Source organism: Mustelus asterias, assembly GCF_964213995.1.
Source record: "Mustelus asterias chromosome 26 unlocalized genomic scaffold, sMusAst1.hap1.1 SUPER_26_unloc_13, whole genome shotgun sequence".
Classification (NCBI taxonomy): domain Eukaryota; kingdom Metazoa; phylum Chordata; class Chondrichthyes; order Carcharhiniformes; family Triakidae; genus Mustelus; species Mustelus asterias.
Genome location: NW_027590080.1, coordinates 206,357 through 228,767, shown reverse-complemented (window position 1 = coordinate 228,767; position 22,411 = coordinate 206,357). Strand labels below are relative to the sequence as shown.

At 47.3% G+C, this 22,411-nt stretch overlaps 1 protein-coding gene across 4 annotated transcripts in view; it reads right to left on the bottom strand.

Moving 5' to 3' along the window:
* Window positions 1-19,097, bottom strand: part of LOC144482098 (NACHT, LRR and PYD domains-containing protein 3-like) — an 82,632-nt gene extending 63,535 nt beyond the window's left edge. Inside the window, exons 1-3 of one of the 4 annotated variants that reach the window (XM_078201329.1) lie at window positions 16,466-19,097; window positions 16,058-16,134; window positions 9,021-9,131 (exon numbers count right to left, since the gene is read on the bottom strand). The gene's annotated coding sequence lies outside the window, so the exon portion shown is untranslated. Of the gene's footprint in view, window positions 1-9,020; window positions 9,132-16,057 lie in introns of all 4 variants that reach the window. The other 3 variants (XM_078201327.1, XM_078201331.1, XM_078201328.1) reach the window with 3 other exon arrangements.
* Between the last annotated feature and the right edge of the window lie 3,314 nt (window positions 19,098-22,411).

Genomic DNA, 22,411 nt, shown 5'->3' with positions numbered 1-22,411 from the left:
TAAGGGATAGGATCTACAAATATTTGGATAGACAGGGACCTATTAGGGAGAGTCAACATGGCTTTGTGCGTGGTAGGTCATGTTTGACCAATCTATTAGAGTTTTTCGAGGAGGTTACCAGGAAAGTGGATGAAGGGAGGGCAGTGGATGTTGTCTACCTGGATTTCAGCAAGGCCTTTGACAAGGTCCCTCATGGGAGGTTAGTTAGGAAGGTTCAGTCGCTAGGTATACATGGGGAGGTAGTAAATTGGATTAGACACTGGCTCAATGGAAGAAGCCAGAGAGTGGTTGTGGAGGATTGCTTCTCTGAGTGGAGGCCTGTGACTAGTGGTGTGCCGCAGGGATCGGTGTTGGGTCCATTGTTGTTTGTCATCTATATCAATGATCTGGATGATAATGTGGTAAATTGGATCAGCAAGTTTGCTGATGATACAAAGATTGGAGGTGTAGTGGACAGTGAGGAAGGTTTTCAAAGCTTGCAGAGGGATTTGGACCAACTAGAAAAATAGGCTGAAAAATGGCAAATGGAATTTAACGCAGACAAGTGTGAGATCTTGCACTTTGGAAGGACAAACCAAAGAAGAACGTACAGGGTAAATGGTAGGGCTCTGAAGAGTGCAGTTGAACAGAGGGATCTGGGAATACAGGTACAGAATTCCCTAAAAGTGATGTCACAGGTGAATAGGGTCGTAAAGAGTGCCTTTGGTACATTGGCCGGAGTATCGAGTATAAAAGTTGGAGTGTTATGGTAAGGTTATATAAGGCATTGGTGAGGCCAAATTTGGAGTATTGTGTACAGTTTTGGTCACCTAGTTACAGGAAGGATGTAAATAAGATTGAAAGAGTGCAGAGAAGGTTCACAAGGATGTTGCCGGGACTTGAGAAGCTGAGTTACAGAGAGAGATTGAATAGGTTGGGACTTTATTCCCTGGAGCGTAGAAGATTGAGGGGAGATTTGATAGAGGTGTATAAGATTTTGATGAATATAGATAGAGTGAATGCAAGCAGGCTTTTTCGGCTGAGGCTAGGGGAGAAAAAAACCAGAGGGCATGGGTTAAGGGTGAAAGGAGAAAAGTTTAAAGGGAATATTAGGGGGGGCTTCTTCACGCAGAGTGGTGGGAGTGTGGAATGAGCTGCCGGATAAAGTGGTTAATGCGGGGTCATTTTTAATATTTAAGAAAAACTTGGACGGTTTCATGGATGAGAGAGGTGTGGAGGGATATGGTCCAAGTGCAGGTCAGTGGGACTAGGCATAAAATGGTTCGGCACAGACAAGAAGGGCCAAAAGGCTTGTTTCTGAGCTGTAATTTTCTATGGTTCTATGGTTCGATGTTCCATCCTGTGCCAGTTATAGAATCAGGCCCCTAAACTTACTGATAGTTTTATTCTGGGTTCAACCAAAATCACTGAACAAAAGATTTGCTATCGAGTGATTTTAAATACACAGATTTGGAAATTACTGATTTATAACCTGATCCAATATGCTGAGGATTCTGGATCGGATCCACGAGGTTAAATATCAAATTTAATGTCAGATTGATAACAGTAAGACAGGTGAGAGCAGTGTGCACTCTAATATTGCTTCCAACTCTCCATCTCTGTTGGGCGAGTCCCACTGGTTCTCCTGCAGGACAAGACAACAACTCAGGTTGTTGTTTTACTGTGTGTAAATTACAGACAGTGTGGGCCTCCAAATGAAAAGAGAATCGAGCCAAAGTTTTGAGTCAGGATGACCCTTCATCTGAACTTGTATTTTAGCTCATACTTTAAGTTTCCTGACCTACTAGCTGTAATTGAATCAGAATTTGACCCTATTTAATTCCTAGAAATCAGGAACACAGAGACTCAGTGAGTTGGTAAAGCTACAACATTAAAAAAAACTGGAAATCTATGAATAAGCAGTGTGAGGCCATCCACTTCAGTTCTGAGTATTTTCTCTGTGGGACGTTATGAGGGAAGTTGGATGAAAAAGTGATTACCATCTCCAGGTAAAAGAGATAAAAGCAAAGAGTTCAGGGAAGGAATTTCAGAGCTGCAGATCAAAGGGAGTGGAGATACACAGGAGGCCAAACGTGGAGGAATGCTGAGATCTCAGAGGGGAAAAACCATGGACCTATGTGAACAGGAGGTTGAAAATTCTAGGTCTGGAAGAAGACACAGAGCTAAAGAGAAATGAGGCCTCAAAGGGATATGAAATGCTGGATGAGATAGTTCTCCTGGATGACAAACCAAATAATTTTGGCTTATACTCTGAGTTGAGAGGAATAAGCGGTGATTGCACTGAAACATACAAGTATCTGAAAGGGCTGGGCAATGTAGACACTAAGTAATTATTTTCCACTCGTTCGGAAATCGGAAACAGCAGTGCAAAATCTCAGGATAAGCCGTGGATTGTTTAGAATTGGGGTGAGGAGAAATGTTTTCACTCAGAGGGTTGTGAATCTTTGGAATTCTCTGCCCCAGAGAAGGTGGATGATCCAGCACTGAAAATATTCAGGACTGAGATTTCTGATCTCTTATCGAGTGAAGGGACATGAGGAGCAGCTGGGAAAGTGGAGTTGGGGCAGAAGAGCAGCCACGATTATATTCAATGCAGAGCAGGGGCAAGGGGCCATGCAGTCTACAACTGACACTATTTCTGATGTGTTTAAATTAAAAGCCAGACATTTGCCAACTGGGGACCAAGGCAGTAATATACAAATTAACACTTTCAGTTCACTGCCTGGCAGACAGGAAAAGAAGATATTAATGTCCATGGAGAAGTAGTCAGGGTCAAAGCGGCAGTCAAGTTCACACATTTAGCCAATTAAGAATGGCTGGAACAGAAAAGAGAAAGATCTTACAATGGAGCGTGGACAGTCTTAACAACCATCACCTTGTCTGAATCCGCAATCACCAGCTTCCCCTTTCCCAAAATACAAATGAAGAATCTATCCACCCGCTGCTCTCCATTTTTTCAATTGCAGCTCCCAGCTTCACTTCCAACTGAAATCCTTCATGATAATTTGTGCTGCAATTTGAAAGGGAGCCCAAAAACAGAGAGACTTGGGAAAATGGGCAGAGATTTTAAAAGACAACACTGTTTAAAAAGCTGGGAAAAATTCCAAGTGCCGAATTCGCGTAAAAACTGGAGGAATTCCCGCTGGGGTTTATTTTGGTGGGATTTTCAAATCTCCCACACTCTGCGCACAATGCACTCGCGTGAATCTCCTTCAAAACCCAGGGCGGAGCCTATTCCAGCCGGAGAGGCCGGTGGCAGAGCACTGAGCGGGTCACTGTGCAGACGCTGCTTTGTCAGAGCAGAGACTGGGGCTGGCGCAGTAATCCACACTGCCAGCCTCCCGATTGCTGTCCAGCCCCGCGACCCCACACACATTACTGACCGTGCGACCCCCCACCCCTCCCCCACACGCCCTGATCACTGGTCTCGCAGACATGTCTGGGCCAGCCATGACCTCTCTACCCCCCACTGGCCTGGAGGGGGACTGGGGGGAGATGCTTCCGGCCCCAAAGACTTCAGTCCCAGGCCCGCTATGCAAATGGTCATCAGTATAATTTATACAGCTCCACACCGATTTCTGGCACAAAGCTGACTGCGCCAAAAATCTGGCCAGTGACACACGGAGGCCGTGGCACCCAGCGGGAAGCCCGCTACACGGTCTTCGCTTGCGTCTCTCAGCTCACTGCGCTGCTAGTGGACGGGGGGAATCACCCCCATAAACTACAAAAGGCGAGAGAAGGTTATGTTTATCATTCACCAGTTCAGCCTCAGCTACAGCACTGCGTCCAATTTGAGGTCTCTGGAAAGAATGTAAAGCAGCATTTCCGGCTCAGGTCCAAGAATCAGGATCTTTACCAAATGACTGCAAAGGTTCATGAAGGTGGCTCATCGCCACCTTCTTATCGACAATTAGGGATCAGCAACAAATGTCAGTGACGTCCTGATTCCATTGACAGAGAAGAAAAACTTCGGTTTTTTAGACCATGGAGAAACTGACACTATTCTCCGAGAGCAAAGAATAAAGAGCGTCTGAACAGGGGAGTTCAAAATGAGGAGGCTTTGATAATGAGAAGTGTTTCCACTGACAAAAGGGTCAGAAGCAGATAAGGACAAGTATTCCGCTTTGGATACGGTTGAGGGGGATGACATACCAGTGGTGAGCCGCAGTGAGAGGATCTCCAGCACTGTGTCCGTCTCTGTGGCTCGGGAGGGTAAGGGGCAGAGCGGGAGGGCAATAGTTATTGGGGACCCGTTAGTTAGAGGGATAGATAGGAGTTTCTGTGGCAGCAAAAGAGACTCACGGATGGTATGTTGCCTACCGGATGCCAAGGTCCGTGACGTCTCAGACCGTGTTTTCCGGATTCTGAAGGGGGAGGGGAAACAGTCACAAGTCGTGGTACACATTGGAACCAATGACATAGGTAAGAGAAGGGACGGGGATTTAAAGCAGGAATTTCTGGAGCTGGGCTGGAAGCTGAGAGCCAAGACAAAACATGTGGTCATCTCTGGTACGTTGCCGGTGCCACATGATAGCGAGTTGAGGAACAGGGAGAGAGTGCAGTTAAACATGTGGTTGCAGGGATGGTGTAGGAGGGAGGGTTCCAGATACGTGGATAATTGGAACACATTCTGGGGAAGGTGGGACCTGTACAAACAGGACGGGGTACACCTGAACCAGAGGGGCACCAATATCCTAGGAGGGAAATTTGTTACGGCTCTTCAGGGGGTTTAAACTAATTTGTCAGGGGAGTGGGAAAAGGAGTTGTAGTCCAGAAGTCAGTGCGGGTGGTGAGGTATTAGGGAAGGTATCAGGGTCAAGGGTGGGTACCGGTAGACAGGAAGGTGGGTTGAAGTGTGTCTTTTTCAATGCAAGGAGCATCTGGAACAAGGTAGATGAACTTGGGGCGTGGATTGGTACTTGGGACTACGATGTTGTGGCCATTTCGGAGACGTGGGTAGAACAAGGACAGGAATGGTTGTTGGACGTTCCGGGGTATAGATGTTTCACTAAGTGTAGGGAAGCTGGTAAAAGAGGTGGAGGAGTGGCATTGTTAATCAGGGATAGTTTAACGGCTGCGGAAAGGCACTTCGTGGGGGATCTGCACACTGAGGTAATATGGGCTGAAGTTAGAAATAGGAAAGGAGCGGTCACGTTGCTAGGAGTTTACTATAGGCCCCCAAATAGTAATAGAGATGTGGAGGAAGAAATTGCTAAGCAGATTATGGATATGTGTGGGGGTCACAGGGTAGTTGTCATGGGGGACTTTAACTTTCCAAATATTGATTGGAACCTTTGTAGGTCAAATAGTTTGGATGGGGCAGTTTTTGTGCAGTGTGTGCGGGAGGGCTTCCTGACACAATATGTGGATGGGCCGACTAGAGGTGAGGCCACATTGGATTTGGTACTGGGAAATGAACCGGGCCAAGTGTTAGATTTGGTTGTGGGAGAGCAATTTGGAGATAGTGACCACAATTCGGTGTCTTTTGTTATTGCAATGGAGAGGGATAGGGCCGTACGGCAGGGCAAGGTTTACAATTGGGGGAGGGGTAATTATGATGCGATTAGGCAAGAATTAGGGGGCATAAGTTGGGAACAGAAACTGTCAGGGAAAGGAACTAATGAAAAGTGGAACTTTTTCAAGGAACAAATACTGGATGTCCTTGATAAGTATGTTCCTGTCAGGCAGGGAGGAAATGGCCGAGTGAGGGAACCATGGTTCACAAAAGAGGTGGAATGTCTTGTGAAAAGGAAGAGGGAAGCTTATGTAGGGATGAGGAAACAAGGTTCAGATGGCTCGATTGAGGGTTACAAGTTAGCAAGGAATGAGCTGAAAAAGGGGCTTCGGAGAGCTAGGAGGGGACACGAGAAGTCCTTGGCGGGTCGGATCAAGGAAAACCCCAAGGCTTTTTACTCTTATGTGAGGAATAAAAGAATGACCAGGGTGAGGTTAGGGCCGGTCAAGGACAGTAGTGGGAACTTGTGTATGGAGTCAGTAGAGATAGGCGAGGTGATGAATGAATACTTTTCATCAGTGTTCACCAAGGAGAGGGGCCATGTTTTTGAGGAAGAGAAGGTGTTACAGGCTAATAGGCTGGAGGAAATAGATGTTCGGAGGGAGGATGTCCTGGCAGTTTTGAATAAACTGAAGGTCGATAAGTCCCCTGGGCCTGATGAAATGTATCCTAGGATTCTTTGGGAGGCAAGGGATGAGATTGTAGAGCCTTTGGCTTTGATCTTTGGGTCCTTGCTGTCCACGGGGATGGTGCCAGAGGACTGGAGAATGGCGAATGTTGTTTCTCTGTTTAAGAAAGGGAATAGAAATGACCCTGGTAATTATAGACCGGTTAGTCTTACTTCGGTGGTTGGTAAATTGATGGAAAAGGTCCTTAGAGATGGAATTTACGACCATTTAGAAAGATGCGGATTAATCCGGGATAGTCAGCACGGATTCATGAAGGGCAAGTCGTGCCTCACAAATTTGATAGAATTTTTTGAGGAGGTAACTAAGTGTGTTGATGAAGGTAGGGCAGTTGATGTCATATACATGGATTTTAGTAAGGCGTTTGATAAGGTCCCCCATGGTCGGCTTATGATGAAAGTGAGGAGGTGTGGGATAGAGGGAAAGTTGGCCGATTGGATAGGTAACTGGCTGTCTGATCAAAGACAGAGGGTGGTGGTGGATGGAAAATTTTCGGATTGGAGGCAGGTTGCTAGCAGAGTGCCGCAGGGATCAGTGCTTGGTCCTCTGCTCTTTGTGATTTTTATTAATGACTTAGAGGAGGGGGCTGAAGGGTGGATCAGTAAATTTGCTGATGACACCAAGATTGGTGGAGTAGTGGATGAGGTGGAGGGCTGTTGTAGGCTGCAAAGAGACATAGATAGGTTGCAATGCTGGGCTGAAAAATGGCAAATGGAGTTTAACCCTGATAAATGTGAGGTGATTCATTTTGGTAGGACTAATTTTAATGTGGATTACAGGGTCAAAGGTAGGGTTCTGAAGACTGTGGAGGAACAGAGAGATCTTGGAGTTCATATCCACAGATCTCTAAAGGTTGCCACTCAAGTGGATAGAGCTGTGAAGAAGGCCTATAGTGTGTTAGCTTTTATTAACAGGGGGTTGGAGTTTAAGAACCGTGGGGTTATGCTGCAACTGTACAGGACCTTGGTGAGACCACATTTGGAATATTGTGTGCAGTTCTGGTTAGCTCACTATAAGAAGGATGTGGAAGCGCTGGAAAGAGTGCAGAGGAGATTTACCAGGATGCTGCCTGGTTTGGAGGGTAGGTCTTATGAGGAAAGGTTGAGGGAGCTAGGGCTGTTCTCTCTGAAGCGGAGGAGGCTGAGGGGAGACTTAATAGAAGTTTATAAAATGATGAAGGGGATAGATAGAGTGAATGTTCAAAGACTATTTCCTCGGGTGGATGGAGCTATTACAAGGGGCATAACTATAGGGTTCGTGGTCGGAGATACAGGAAGGATATCAGAGGTAGGTTCTTTACGCAGAGAGTGGTTGGGGTGTGGAATGGACTGCCTGCAGTGATAGTGGAGTCAGACACTTTAGGAACATTTAAGCGGTTATTGGATAGGCACATGGAGCACACCAGGATGATAGGGAGTGGGACAGCTTGATCTTGGTTTCAGATAAAGCTCGGCGCAACATCGTGGGCCGAAGGGCCTGTTCTGTGCTGTACTGTTCTATTTTCTATGTTCTAGGACAGATTTATGGTGTTCTGTAATTGGTAAAGGAGCCAGAAGGGAGATGAGTTATGTTTTAAACAGCAAGTTCTGATCTGGAAAGAACTATCTGAAAGAGTGAGGCCGCAAATAACCTCCCCCTCCTGTTTCCCCTCCAACGGTCTGCTCTGAGGATTTTAGGGTTTTGAATGGAATTATCAGTTGATAGAAATTTTGCTCACTGATGTGAGACCTCAGGACAAGGGGACAAATATCTTATGATCAGAGCCAGGATATTCAGGGGATAAATTTAGGAAACACTTGCTCACACAAAGGGTGGGGGAAGTGTGGAACTCTCTCCCACATATAGCTGCAGATATTAGCTGTTGAATATTTTCCCAGTGTCTGCGTGGGTTTCCTCCGGGTGCTCTGGTTTCCTTCAACAGTCCAAAGATGTGCGGGTTAGGTGGATTGGCCACGCTAACCTGACCCTAGAGTCAGGGGTTAGCAGGGTAAATATGTGGGTGTTATTGGGGTGGGGCCTGGGTGGGATTGTGGTCGGTGCAGACTTGCTGGGCTGAATGTGCTCCTTCTGCACTGTGGGGATTCTGTGAACAATTTTCACTCTGAGATGGGGATATTTCTGCTGCCAGAAGGTGTGGATCTGAAGCCCAGGCGGCTGGATGGAGTTTGTCTCCCTCATCAATGGGCAGCTCAGGCTGCAGGGACTGAATGTCTGGCTCCTCCTCTTGCTGCTGCCGGAGCTCAGAGCTTGTGCAGCTTCTGGAGCTGGGGGAGGCCATTCGGCCGCTTCAATATGGGACAGCCCACCTTTCAGACAGTTTATCCCTTGTCTGATGTCGGTGAGCTTTGTGTTATTTTTATTGAAGGGTCATTAACATTGTGCAGATTCACACAGACTCTCTCCATGTTACTGGGTCACCAATGTTGCTGATCTTTCCCCTGAGCGGGGACACTCACAATAAGGAAACAGCCTCCTCACCCAGGCCCGGCCCGTTGCTAAGGGAACCTGGCTCAGTCACTGCGCAGGCCCGGCCTGTTGCTAAGGGAACGCGGCTCAGTCACTGCGCAGGCCCGGCCCGTTGCTAAGGGAATGCGGCTCAATCACTGCGCAGGCCCGGCCCGTTGCTAAGGGAATGCGGTTCAATCACGGCGCAGGCGCAGCCTGTTGCTAAGGGAATGTGGCTCAGACACTGCGCAGGCTCGAGCCCGCTGAAGTCAGCTCGGCAGGTCACGTGAGGAGCTGTCAATCAATTGCCTATTCAGCATCTTTGTTCAATCATTGACTGAATAAATTCTGTTAACCTGTTGCATCAAACTCACTGTCTGGTGTCTTTTCATCTTGTTCCAGGAACTTAGTTCATCTCAGTGAGTCTCACACAAGCAGCTGGAGGCACTTTGTGCTCTCATGGTTATCCTGTCCACCCAAATAGTCTGAAGATTTCAAAGGTTTGTGTGAGATTCTTGAATTTAACAATGTATGGGAATAACAATGTATGGGAATAACAATAAACATATGGAATTTTAACCATATCTCACCATTGACTTCAATCATGCACACGCACACACAGAGATGGCCCGGAACTTGCACATGTTCACGTGTGATTTCAAGAAGAAATTAGATATAACTTTTGGGGCTAAAGGGATCGCGGGATTAGGGAGGGGAAGGGGAGATCAGGATATTGAATTTGATGATTAGCCATGAGGAAGAGTTCATAGAGTGTATCTGCGATACCTTCCTTGAACAGTATGTAATGGAACCTACAAGGGAGCAAGCTATCCTAGATCTGGACCTGTGTAATGTGACGGGAATAATTAGTGATCTTACAGTTAGGGATCCTCTTGGAAGAAGCGATCACAGTATGGTTGAATTTAAAATACAGATGGAGCGTGAGAAGGTAAAATCCAATACCAATGTCTTCTGCTTAACCAAAGAGACTACAAAGGGATGAGGGAGGAGTTGGCTCAGGGAAACTGGGAGCAAAAACTTTATGGTGGAACAATTGAGGAAAGTGGAGGACTTTCAAAGCGATCTTTCACAGTGCTCAGCAAAAGTATATACCAGTGATAAGGAAGGACTGTAGAAAAAGAGATAATCAGCCATGGATAGCTGAGGAAATAAAGGAGGGTATCAAATTGAAAGAAAATGCATACAAAGTGGCAAAGATTAGTGGGAACCTGGAGGATTGGGAAATCTTTAAAGGTCAGCAGAAAGCCACAAAAAAAGCTATAAAGGAAAATAAGATGGATTATGAGAGTAAACTCGCTCAGAATAAAAAAAACAGACAGCAAAAGTTTCTACAAATATATAAAATGAAAAAGAATGACTAAAGTAAACATTGGTCCTTTAGAGGATGAGAAGGGGGATGTAAGAACTGGATATGAGAAAATGGCTGAGGCATTGAACAGGTATTTTGCGTCAGTCTTCACAGTGGAAGACACAAATAACATGCCAAGAATTGATGAGTGGAAGGCTATGGCAGGTGAGGACCTCAAAACTATCATTATCATGAAAGAGGTAGTGTTGGGCAAGTTAATGAGGCTAAAGGTAGACAAGTCTCCTGGCCCTGATGAAATGCATCCCAGGGAACTAAAAGAGATGGTGGGGGAAATGCACTGGTGATAATTTACCAAAATTCGCTGGACTCTGGCATGGTTCTCGCAGATTGGAAAACAGCAAATGTGAAGCCACTGTTTAAAAAAGGAGGTAGACAAAAGGCAGGTAACTATAGGCCAGTTAGCTTAACTTCTGGAGTAGAGAAAATGCTTGAAGCTATCATCAAGGAAGAAATAGCGAGACATCTGGATATAAATTGTCCCATTGGTAAGATGCAGCATGGGTTCATGAAGGGAAGGTCATGTTTGACTAATTTGGTGGAATTCTTTGAGAACATTACTTGTGCAGTGGACAATGGGGAACCTGTGGATGTGGTGTATCTGGATTTCCAAAAACCATTTGGCAAGGTGCCGCACCAAAGACTGCTACATAAGATAAAGGTGCACGGTGTTATGTGTAATGTATTGCATGGATAGAGGATTGGTTAACTAACAGAAAGCAAAGAGTGGGGTAAATGGGTGTTTTTCTGGTTGCCGATCACTGACTAGTGGTATGCCTCAGAGATCAGTGTTGGGACTGCAATTGTTTACGATTCACATTGATGATTTGGAGCTGGGGACCAAGTGTAGTGTGCCAAAATTCGCAGATGATACTAAGATGGGTGGCAGAGCAAAGTGTGCAGAGGACGCTGAAAGTCTGCAAAGGGATATAGATAGTTTGTGAGTGGATGAGAGTCTGGCAGATGGAGTACAATGTTGGTAAATATGAGAGCATTCATTTTGGTTGGAATAACAGCAAAATGGACTATTATTTAAATAGTAAAAAATTGCAGCATGCTGCTGTGCAGAGGGACCTGGGTGTTTTTGTGCAGGAATCTCAAGGAGTTGGTTTGCAGGTGCAGCAGGTACTTAAGAAGGTAAATGGAATTTTGTCCTTCATTGCTAGAGGGATGGAGTTTAAAAACAGCGAGGCTATGTTGCAGTTGTATCAGGTGCTGGTGAGGCCACACCTGGAGTACTGTGCACAGTTTTGGTCTCCTTACTTGAGAAAGGATATACTGGCACTGGAGGGGGTGCAGAGGAGATTCAAAAGTTGTTTCCGGAGTTGAGAGGGTTGGCTTATGAGCAGAGACTGAGTAGACTGGGGCTATACTCATTGGAATTCAGAAGAATGAGGGGAGATCTTATAGAAACATATAAGATTATGAAGGGAATAGATAAGATAGAAGCAGGGAAATTATTTCCACTGGCAGCAAAACTAAAACTCGGGGGCATAGCCTCAAAATAAGGGGGAGCAGATTTAGGACTGAGTTGAGGAGGAACTTCTTCACACAAAGGGTTGTGAATCTGTGGAATTCCCTGCCCAGTGAAGCAGTTGAGGCTACCTCGTTGAATGTTTTAAGGCAAGGATAGATACATTTTTGAACAGTAAAGGAATTAAGGGTTATGGTGAGCGGTCGGGTAAGTGGAGCTGAGTCCACGAAAAGATCAGCCTTGATCTTATTGAATGGCAGAGCAGGCTCAAGGGGCCAGATGGACTACTCCTGCTTCTAGTTCTTATGACCAAAATGAATGGTGGAGCAGGCTCGAAGGGCCGAATGGCCTCCTCCTGCTTCTCGTTTCTATGTTTCACACATAACCCCCATGCAGGCAAACACTTACACACTCACACACTCAATTTCTCTCACAAACACAGACACACACACTCGCACACAGGCACACACCCCTCCCATGCACATATACACACACGCACACATACATGCAGAATACACACACACGTATACACACAACCAAATACGCCTATGCAGACCACCTCACACCCTGATACACACACACACATACTGATACATACACCAATATACGCACGCAGACACACACACACACACAGACACGCACACAAACAAATACAATCTCCCATTTCATTGTTTCATCAAACAAGGACAGGACAGTTCAGAAAATGCAGTTAGATACAGATGAAAACTCCCTTCATATCAGCCTCTCTTTCCCACTCTCCATCCAGCTGGAGTGGGCAAGAGAGAAACAGGGATAGAGATAGAGAGAGAGTAACAGAGAGAGGGGAGAAAAGGAATGGAGTGAGAGTCACAGAGAGGGAGAGGAAGTGATTGAGATAGAGTGTGTTCGGCAGAGTTCCTGCAATGCTGAGTACAATGGCCTTTGAAGGTACCACGCAGAACACAACAAATAGGAGCAGAAGTGGGCCATTCTGCCCCTTGAGGCTGCTCCTCCCATTGATAAGATCATGGCTGATCTGACTGTGGCCTGAACTCTACTTTGCTGCCTGTCTCCCCATAATGCTCAACTCACTCTCTGGGGAAAGTGGTTAGCACTGCTGCTTCACAGCGCCAAGGACCTGGATTTGATTCCCAGCTTGGGTCACTGTCTGTGTGGAGTTTGCATGTTCTCCTCGTGTCTGCATGGGTTTCCTCCGGGTGCTCCGGTTTCCTCCCATATTCTGGTTCGGTGCATTGATCCGAACAGGCGCCAACTAGAGGAATTTCACAGTAACTTCATTGCAGTGTTAATGTAAGACTGACTTGTGACCAATAAATGAATTTTAACTTTGAATTCTAAATACTAACCACCCCCTGAGAGAACAAATTATTCCTCCTCATCTCCATCTTTAATGGGCGCTGTATGAATTTTAAACTGTGCCCTCCCTGATACTAGATTCCCCCATGTTGGCCCTGTTCTGTGATAATACAGATGTTTAAAGATTATTCAGTAGTTCTTTAAGGGTAGCAGACACAGGGAAAAAAGAAGTGACTCTGTACACAACAGATATATTTCAAGGGTATATATATGAGTGGGCAGTAATCTTCTCTCAGAATCAGACAGATTGTGGGTTCAGCTCAGAGCCTCAAATACTAGGCCCTCAGCATCGATCAGAGACTCCGAACACAGCATGATGGGAGAGGGGACAAAGGAAACTGGTGTTGAATTTGTGAGCCTTGCTTTGTGGGAAGCTTTAGTGCTTGGGGAGAATGTCAACTTTTGAATGGACCTACCATATATTAAGCTGATCTTTCACTACACACTATCAGTAACTGCAACACTATATTCTGCACCCTTTCCTCTCCTTCTCCCCTGTGTACTCTATGAACGGTATGTTTTGTCTGTATAGCGCACAAGAAACAATACTTTTCACTGCATCCCAATACAAATCAATCAAATCAAATCAAATTAACACGGTGAAGTTTGGGCCCTGTGGGGTGACAGTTGTCTGAATACAGATTCTATCTTATTGTAACATTCAGGTACCACGTGTACTGAGCTCACCAGCGTTCTGTCTGTATTGTGTGAATCCAGTCTTGAAATATCCAGAGGGATAGAGAGAGAGAGGAAGAGATACAGAGTAACAGAGAGGTCGGGAGAATGAGAAAGAGCAATGCAGAGAGTAACAGTTGTCTGAATACAGATTCTATCTTATTGTAACATTAAGCTACCACATGTACTGAGCTCACCAGCATTTGCAGAAGCCATTATATAAATACTGTTCTGTCTGTATTGTGTGAATACAATCTTGAAATTTGCACTCATGTTGCTAATTCTGCCAAGACAGAAACAGAAAGAGTGTTTGAATTCTCCGTGATTAGACTCCTTAACGGTAAACAACATGGTGGATGAGAGGGATAGAGAGGGAGAGGAAGAGAGAGAGATGGAGCGATGCAGAGTAACAGAGAGATAGGGAGAGGGAGCAATGCAGAGAGTAACAGTTAGACAGTGAGGAATAGAGATTAATTCAGATGGATAGTGAGTGACAAGGGAGTCCGAGACGCTACATAAACAAGGTAAAGATTTGAAAATGGAGGAGTGTTTCTTACCCACTTTTAAAAGATAATCCACACTCACACCACTCACATTTCACACTCTCTGCTCAGTCCTGTGTTGGGGGGTGTTGAGTGTGGGATCAGTGTTTGCTTTTCTCAAACCGCACTGATATTCCCAACAAGGGCAAGAGGTTTCAGTGTTTAAAACTGTAAACATTTAAAAACAAAACTAGACTGGATTTGGTTAAATCTCATGGGATCCAGGATGAGGTGGCCAAATGGATACAAAATTGGTTGATGACAGAAGACAGAAGGTGGTTGTAGAGGGTTGTTCTATTTTCAAACTGGAGGCCTGTGACCAGCGGGGTGCCTCAGGGATCGGTGCTGGGTCCCCTGCTATTTGTAATTTATATTAATAATTTAGATGAGAATTTAGGAGGCATAGTTAGTAATTTTGCAGATGACACCAGGATTTGTGGCATAGTGGACAGTGAAGAAAGTTATCCAGGATTGCAACGGGATCTTGATCAATTGATCGAGTGGGCTGATGAATGGTGGATGGAGTTTAATTTAGATAAATGCAAGTCAATGCACTTTGGTAGATTGAACCAGCGCACTACTTAGTAAGTGGTAGGGCATTGGTGAGAGTTATAGAACAGAGATCTAGGGGTACAGATTCATAGCTCCTTGAAAGTGGAGTCACAGTGGATAGAGTGGTGAAGAAGGCATTCCACATGCTTGGTTTCATTGGTCAGAATACTGAATGGGATTTGGGACATCATGTTGAAGTTGTACAAGACATTGGTAAGGCCACACTTGGAATACTGTGTACTGTTCTGGTCACCCTATTATACCAAGGATATTATTAAACTAGGAAGTGTGCAGAAAAGAACAACTGGGATACTGCAGGGTCTTGATGGTTTGAGTTATAAGCAGAGGCTGCAAAGACTGGGACATTTTCTCCTGGAGCATAGGAGGCTTAGGGGTGGTCGAACAGTGGCCTCGCTGGATTCACTCTGTCCTTTCAGATTCAGTCTCACAGGCCTGGCTGTGTTCACTGTGTCCTTTGAGATTCAGTGTCACAAGCCTGGCTGGGATCACTCTATCCTTAGAGATTCAGTGTCACAGGCATTGCTGGGTTCTGTCTGTCGCTTGAGATACAGTCCCACAGGGCTGGCTGGATTCACTCTGTCCTTTAGGATTCAGTGTCACAGGCCTGGCTGGGTTCAGTGCCAGGTTCACAGGAGTGTCCGTGTCAATTAGTAGTTCCCTCTAGCTTGATTTGAAGTCCCAACTATCTCAATTTGGAGTGCCCCCTATCTCGATTGCGAGTGACCCTCTAACGATTAGGAGTGTCCCATCTTGATTTGGAGTGTCCCTATCTGCAATAAGAGCCTTCTATCTCGATTAGGAATGCCCCCCTGTTTAGATTTGGACCAGTGACTATTTCAGTGAGGAGTGCCCCCCCGTCATTTCTGAGTGTCCCCGGTCAATTAGGAACGCTACCTACCTCGATTAGGTCTGTCCCTCCCTCGATTAGGAGTGTCCCATATCTCGAATAATGGAGCCTTCTATATCAGTTCGGGGTGCCCCCTATTTAGATTTGGAGCAGCGACTAATTCAATTAGCAGTGCCCCCCTCCATCGCCGTTAGCAGTGACCTCCCCCCCATCGCCGTTGGCAGTCATCCCCCCCCCACCACCCCCCCCCCCCCCCCCCGCCACCGTCGCCGTTCGCAGTGCCCCCCTGTCTCGATTGGGAGCACGCCGTATCTCGAATAAGAGAGACTTCTATCCTGATTAGGTGTGCTCCCATTTAGATTTAGAGCAGTGACAGTTTCAATTCTGAGTGCCCGCATATCAGCTCGCAGTGCTCCTGTCAATGAGGAGTGCCCAGGTGAATTACAAGTGCCCCCAATTTCGGTTTGGAGTGCCCCCATCTTGATTACATGCGCCCTTATCTCGATTAGAGGGCCATGGACCAAATCCTGAGTGGAATGACAGGAGTCCAGACTTACCTGGATGATATCTTGCTCATGGATTCGACTATTTTCCCAGTACTTGGAGAATACCTTAGAGGTTGCAGGAGCACGGCCTGCAAATCAAGAGAGAAATATGAGTTCTTCAAGGACTCCATTGAATGCCTGGGTCATGAAATGGATTGCACAAAGCCTAAGATGGAGGTCATCATGAAGGCCCCAAGACCAGACAATGTGTCCCAATTCAGGTTGTTTTTGGGTCAAATCAATTACTATGACAACAAGCTCAATCCGGATCGGGCGGCAGCATTGAAACTGATGCTCCAGCTGCTGGTGAAAGGAGAGCCGTGGAAGTGAACAAAAGGAGGCCTCCCTGGCGGTAAAGCAGGCTTTGAAGAGATTGGAAATGCGAGTTCAATTTAACCCAAAGTTACCGCTGCAGCTTACATGCGAAGCCTCGCCCAATGGGATTGAGGTTGTCCTGTCTAACGTTATGTCAAACGGAGAGGAAGATCCATAGTATTCGCTTCTAGATCATTGACGAAAGCGGAGGAAAAGTTTGCTCGGGTGGAAAAAGAAGGCTTAGGCATCTTCTTTGCATCAAGAAACTAAAAGCTCTGCCATGATGATGTTGTGACTGAGCTCGAAGGGCTGAATTACTGACTCCCATTCATAATTCCGATATTTTATCTTCCATCCTTGGACCATTCACTGGGATACCGTCCATGGCAGCAGTTTGATTGCAGAGGTGGGTGTTGGTGCTGTCAGTGAGAAACACGGCAATGCGGATGCTCTGTCAAGGCTGCCTTTGCCTGGAGATAAAGATGTTCCCGCTGGAATGTGCAGATAATGCATTTCACACAAGAAGATAAAGTTCCGGAAACCGCTAACCAGTTACGGAAAGCCACCCGGAATGATCCGGTTATGAGGCAGGGAGTGGAACTTGTCCAGAGAGGGAGGACGAGTAGAAAGCACCTGGAGTTACGGCGGTAAGTGTGCGGAAGCTGGGAGTTGGCGGTGTTGCTGGATGTTTATTCTGGGCTATGAGAGCCTCATTCCCCCATCATTAAGAGGAAAGGTGCTGGAACGGGAGCACCAAGAGCACCCGGGGGTGCTGCCAATGGAAGAAACAACAAGGAGCTGTATGTGGTGCTGGGGATGAAAGTGGGATGTTGTGAATGCTGCGCTTGGGGACGGAAGGTGCCGCCCTTGCTGCCTCTTGCTGGCTGGGATTGTCCCCAATGGCAGCGAATCCACAGCGAGTCGCTGCTTCATCACAATCTGCCCGACTCCACCCACACTGGCTGTCAATCATTCTGCTGGAGCGGCTTCCTATTGGCTGTGTTCAGCTGATGGACAGCAGAATGCACCAATGGAGAATGAGGGTGCAGTGATGGATTGTGCAATGAATCAATGAGGCTTTTGACAAGGTACCACATGGCAGGTTGTTGCACAACCTACATCATGGGACCCAGGGTGAGGTAGTTAAATGGATACAAAATTGGCTTGATGACAGAAGCCAGTGGATGGTTGTCGAGGGTTGTTTTTCAAACTGGAGGCCTGTGACCAGCGGTGTCCTCTGGGATCAGTGCTGGGTCCACTGTTATTTGTCATTTATATTAATGGTTTGGATGAGAATATAGGAGGCATGGTTGGTAAGTTTGCAGATGACACCAAGATTGGTCGCACAGTGGACAGTGAAGAAGGTTATCTCGGATTGCAATGGGATCTTGATCAATTGGGCCAGTGGGCTGACGAATCGCAGATGGAGTTTAATTTGGACAAATGCGAGGTGATGCATTTTGGTAGATTGATCCAGGGCAGGACTTACTCAGTTAATGGTAGGGTGTTGGGGAGAGTTACAGAACAAAGAGATCTCGGGTACGGGTTCATGGCTCCTTGAAAGTGGAGTCACAGGTGGTCAGAGTGGTGAAGAAAGCATTCGGCATGCCTGATTTCATTGGTCAGAACATGGAATACAGGAGTTGGGACGTCTTGTTGAAGTTATACAAGACATTGGTAAGGCCCCACTTGGAATACTGTGTACAGTTCTGGTCACCCTATTATAGAAAGGATATTATTAAACTAGAAAGGTACAGAAAAGATTTACTTGGATGCTACCGACTTGATGGATTGAGTTATAAGGAGTTGGATAGACTGGGACTTTTTTCTTTGGAGCGTAGAAGGCTGAGGGGTGATCTTATAGAGGTCTATAAAATAATGAGTGCACAGATCAGCTGGATAGTTCATGTCTTTTCCCAAAGGTCGGGGAGTCTAAACCTTAGAGGGCAGAGGTTGAAGGTGAGAGGGGCAATTATTTCACACACAGGGTGGTGAGTGTCTGGAACGAGCTGCCAGAGGGAGTAGTAGAGGTGGGGACAATTGTCTTTTAAAAGCATTTAGTTAGATGGGTCTAGAGGGATATGGGCCAAATGTGGGCAATTGGGACGAGTTTCGGGGTTTAAAAACAGGGGCAGCCTGGACAAGTTGGGCTGAAGGGCCTGTTTCCCTGCTGTATGTAAATCTGAATGATGACGCAATGAGGTGCCGCCCACTCAGTGACGTGGCTGGAAGCGGCCGTTAAACGGTTTCTGCGCGCGGCTGGAGGGGGCGTTCTGACGCCACTGCCGACGCTCAGCACGTGACCTGGATCTGGCCAATCGGCGAGCGGACAAACAGCCGCCGTCGTCTCGAGTGCGGAGTTCAGGCGCCGCGCCGTTTCTCACTGCGTGTGCGGGGCTTTCCCAGCGGCGTTTCTCACTGCGTGTGCGGGGCTTTCCCAGCGGCGTTTCTCACTGCGTGTGCGGGGCTTTCCCAGCGGCGTTTCTCACTGCGTGTGCGGGGCTTTCCCAGCGGCGTTTCTCACTGCGTGTGCGGGGCTTTCCCAGCGGCGTTTCTCACTGCGTGTGCGGGGCTTTCCCAGCGGCGTTTCTCACTGCGTGTGCGGGGCTTTCCCAGCGGCGTTTCTCACTGCGTGTGCGGGCCTTTCCCAGCGGCTTCACACCGAATTTTTGAATAACGGTAAGGAATTAAATAAGAGAAAAAGTCTCCACTTCAAGGGCGCCGACTCTCGCTGACTGGGATTGTCCCCAGTGGCAGCGAGTCGCTGCTTCATCACAAGCTGCCCGAGTGCGCCCGCACTGGCTGTCAATCATTCTGCTGGAGCGGCTTCCTATTGGCTGTGTTCATTTGACGGACAGCAGAACGCACCAATGGGGAATGAGGGTGCGGTGAGGTCCCGCCCACTCAGTGAGAGCGGCTCGCGGTCACGTGGCGCGGCCGTTAACGGTTTCTGCGCGCGGCTGGAGAGGGGGGTCTGAAGTCACTGCCCGCTCACAGCACGTGACCGGGAGCTGACCAATCGGCGAGCCGGAAACCAACCGCCGCCGCCCGCGCGAACTTCACTCCGGAGGGTGCGGCCCGCTTCTTACTGCGCGCAGGCGCACTGCCGTTTGTGGCTGCGTATCCGGGTATTTCCGGGTTTGTGAATCACGGGGAGGAATTAACGGCCCAGAAAAAGTTTGAACTCCAACAACATTCAGCTTGAGGATTAAAATGTCGGTTTCCTGTGTAAATACAGCCCGTCTTTGTATCATATTAACAGAGCGGGGACGGTCAGTTACATTGTGGGCGGCGCGGTGGCTCAGTGGTTGGTGCTGCGGTCTCACAGCGCCAGGGAGCCGGCTTCAATTCCCGGCCTTGGCTCACTGTCTGTGTGGAGTCTGCACATTCTCCCCGTGTCTGCGGCCCTTTCCTCACACTCTCCAAACATCAGCAGCACAGGGGCACTGGCCAGGCTCAGTTGCTGCTCAGTGTCAGGGGGATTAGCAGGGTCAACACGGGGAGAGGGTCTGGGTGGGATTGTGGGCGGTACAGACTGGATGGACCCAATGGCCTCCTCCTGCACTGCAGCAATTGGATGATTCAATGTTTCTTAGAAAGATCTGTTATTACAATCTAGGCCGTGTCTGTGTAAACACTGCTGCACCATCTAAATTACTGCAATCAAGCGCTTGTCTGAGTAAACACAGCACCAGATCTCTCTTCATTATTTCAGTCTGGGCCCTGTCTGAGCATTTGCAGCACATGAAACTAAATTGTTTTGTGCGGCTGTAAATCAACAAATGCAAGGAAACTGACAGAGCTTGATTGAATACGAGGATACGTGCACATTCACAGTGCAACACGTGTATTGCCACAGCAGCCCCAAATCCCAAACTGTATAGAGAGAGAGAGAGAGAAGAACTGGAACCCACAATGTTTGTGTCTCATGGAAATCCCCTCCCCACCCCTTTGCCCTGTCTGGGCTTCTACTGCACAACTTTCACCTCGCTGACTTTGCCGGCGTTGGTTCACTGTCTGTGTGGAGTCTGCACATTCTCCCCGTGTCTGCGGGGATTTCCTCCGACTCTCCAGAGATGAGCAGGATAGGTGCATTGGCCATGCTAAGTTGCTCCTCGGTGTCAGGGGGATTAGCAGGGTAAACACGGGGATAGGGTCTGGGTGGGATTGTGGTCGGTGCAGACTGGATGGACCAAATGGCCTCCAAATTTATCTATCCTTGCCTTAAAAACATTCAATAAGGCAGCCTCAACTGCTTCACCGGGCAGGGAATTCCACAGATTCACAACGCTTTGTGTGAAGAAGTTCCTCCTCAACTCAGTCCTAAATCTGCACCCCTTATTTTCAGGCCATGCCACCTCGTTCTAGTTTCACCTACCGGTGGAACCAACTTCCCTGCTTCTATCTTATCTATTCCCATAGTCATAGAGGTTTACAGCGTGGAAACAGGACCTTCGGCCCAACTTGTCCATGCCGCCCTTTTTGTTTTAAACTCCTAAACTAATCCCAATTGCCCGCATTTGGCCCATATCCCTCTACACCCATTGTTCCCATGTAACTATCTAAATGCTTTTTAAAAGATAAAATTGTACCCGCTTCCACCACTACCTCTGGCAGCTTGTTCCAGACACTCTCCACCCTCTGAAAAAATTGCCCCTCTGGACACTTTTGTATCTCTCACCTTAAACTTATGCCCTCTAATTTTATACTCCCCTACCCTTGGGAAAAGATATTGACTATCTACCTTGTCTATTCCCCTCATTATTTTATAGACCTCTATAAGGTCACCCCTCAGCCTCCTACGCTCCAGAGAAAAAAGTCCCAGTCTATTCAGCCTCTCCTTATAACTTTTATCTGATCTCACTGACTCCATCCTCCCTGGGTTACACACTGCCTGATCTCACTGACTCCATCCTCCCCGGGTTACACACTGTCTGATCTCACTGACTCCATCCTCCCCGGATTGCACACTGTCTGATCTCACTGACTCCATCCTCCCCGGGTTACACACTGCCTGACCTCACTGACTCCATCCTCCCCGGGTTACACACTGCCTGACCTCACTGACTCCATCCTCCCCGGGTTACACACTGTCTGACCTCACTGACTCCATCCTCCCCGGGTTACACACTGTCTGATCTCACTGACTCCATCCTCCCCGGGTTACACACTGCCTGACCTCACTGACTCCATCCTCCCCGGGTTACACACTGTCTGACCTCACTGACTCCATCCTCCCCGGGTTACACACTGTCTGATCTCACTGACTCCATCCTCCCCGGGTTACACACTGCCTGACCTCACTGACTCCATCCTCCCCGGGTTACACACTGTCTGATCTCACTGACTCCATCCTCCCCGGATTACACACTGTCTGATCTCACTGACTCCATTCTCCCCGGGTTACACACTGTCTGATCTCACTGACTCCATCCTCCTGTAGCTTTATACCCTCAAACCCAAATTTTCCATTCACTTTCACCTTGAAGTAAATCACAGTCGGACTTTGCACAATCGTACCCATAGCAAAGCGGACACATTCTTTCAATGGTCTTAATGATCCTTTGACAGGGTCCCTCATGGCAGACTGGTGCAGGTGTCAGATAGACACCGATCTTTGCACCTGGAAGCGTGCAGTGTCAGTTATAATCAATGAGCTCTTCTCCAGATGACACAATGGATAGATTTGATAGAGAGGGAATTGCACCCACACTGTGAGTTTACCAAACAGAGGTCCTTTGGAAACTGAGACCGGTTATTAATTGCGCAACAGACACTTTGCAAATCTGATAATTAGAATCTATCCGACGCACAGAGGTCTTTGCACGTGCGAGTGTCTGAATGAAGCAAAAAGCTCTTCTCCAGATGACACAATGGATAGATTTGTTAGGGAATTGAGCCTGGACTGTTAGTTTACCAGACAAAGAAGTCCTGAGGAAACTGAAACTACTTATTAATAATTGGAAGTAAAACTATGTTTGGTTCCAGGAGAGATGCTGCATTTTGTGAGGTAAATATTTCTAGTGGCTGGGTAGAAAGAGGGAAGTGAGT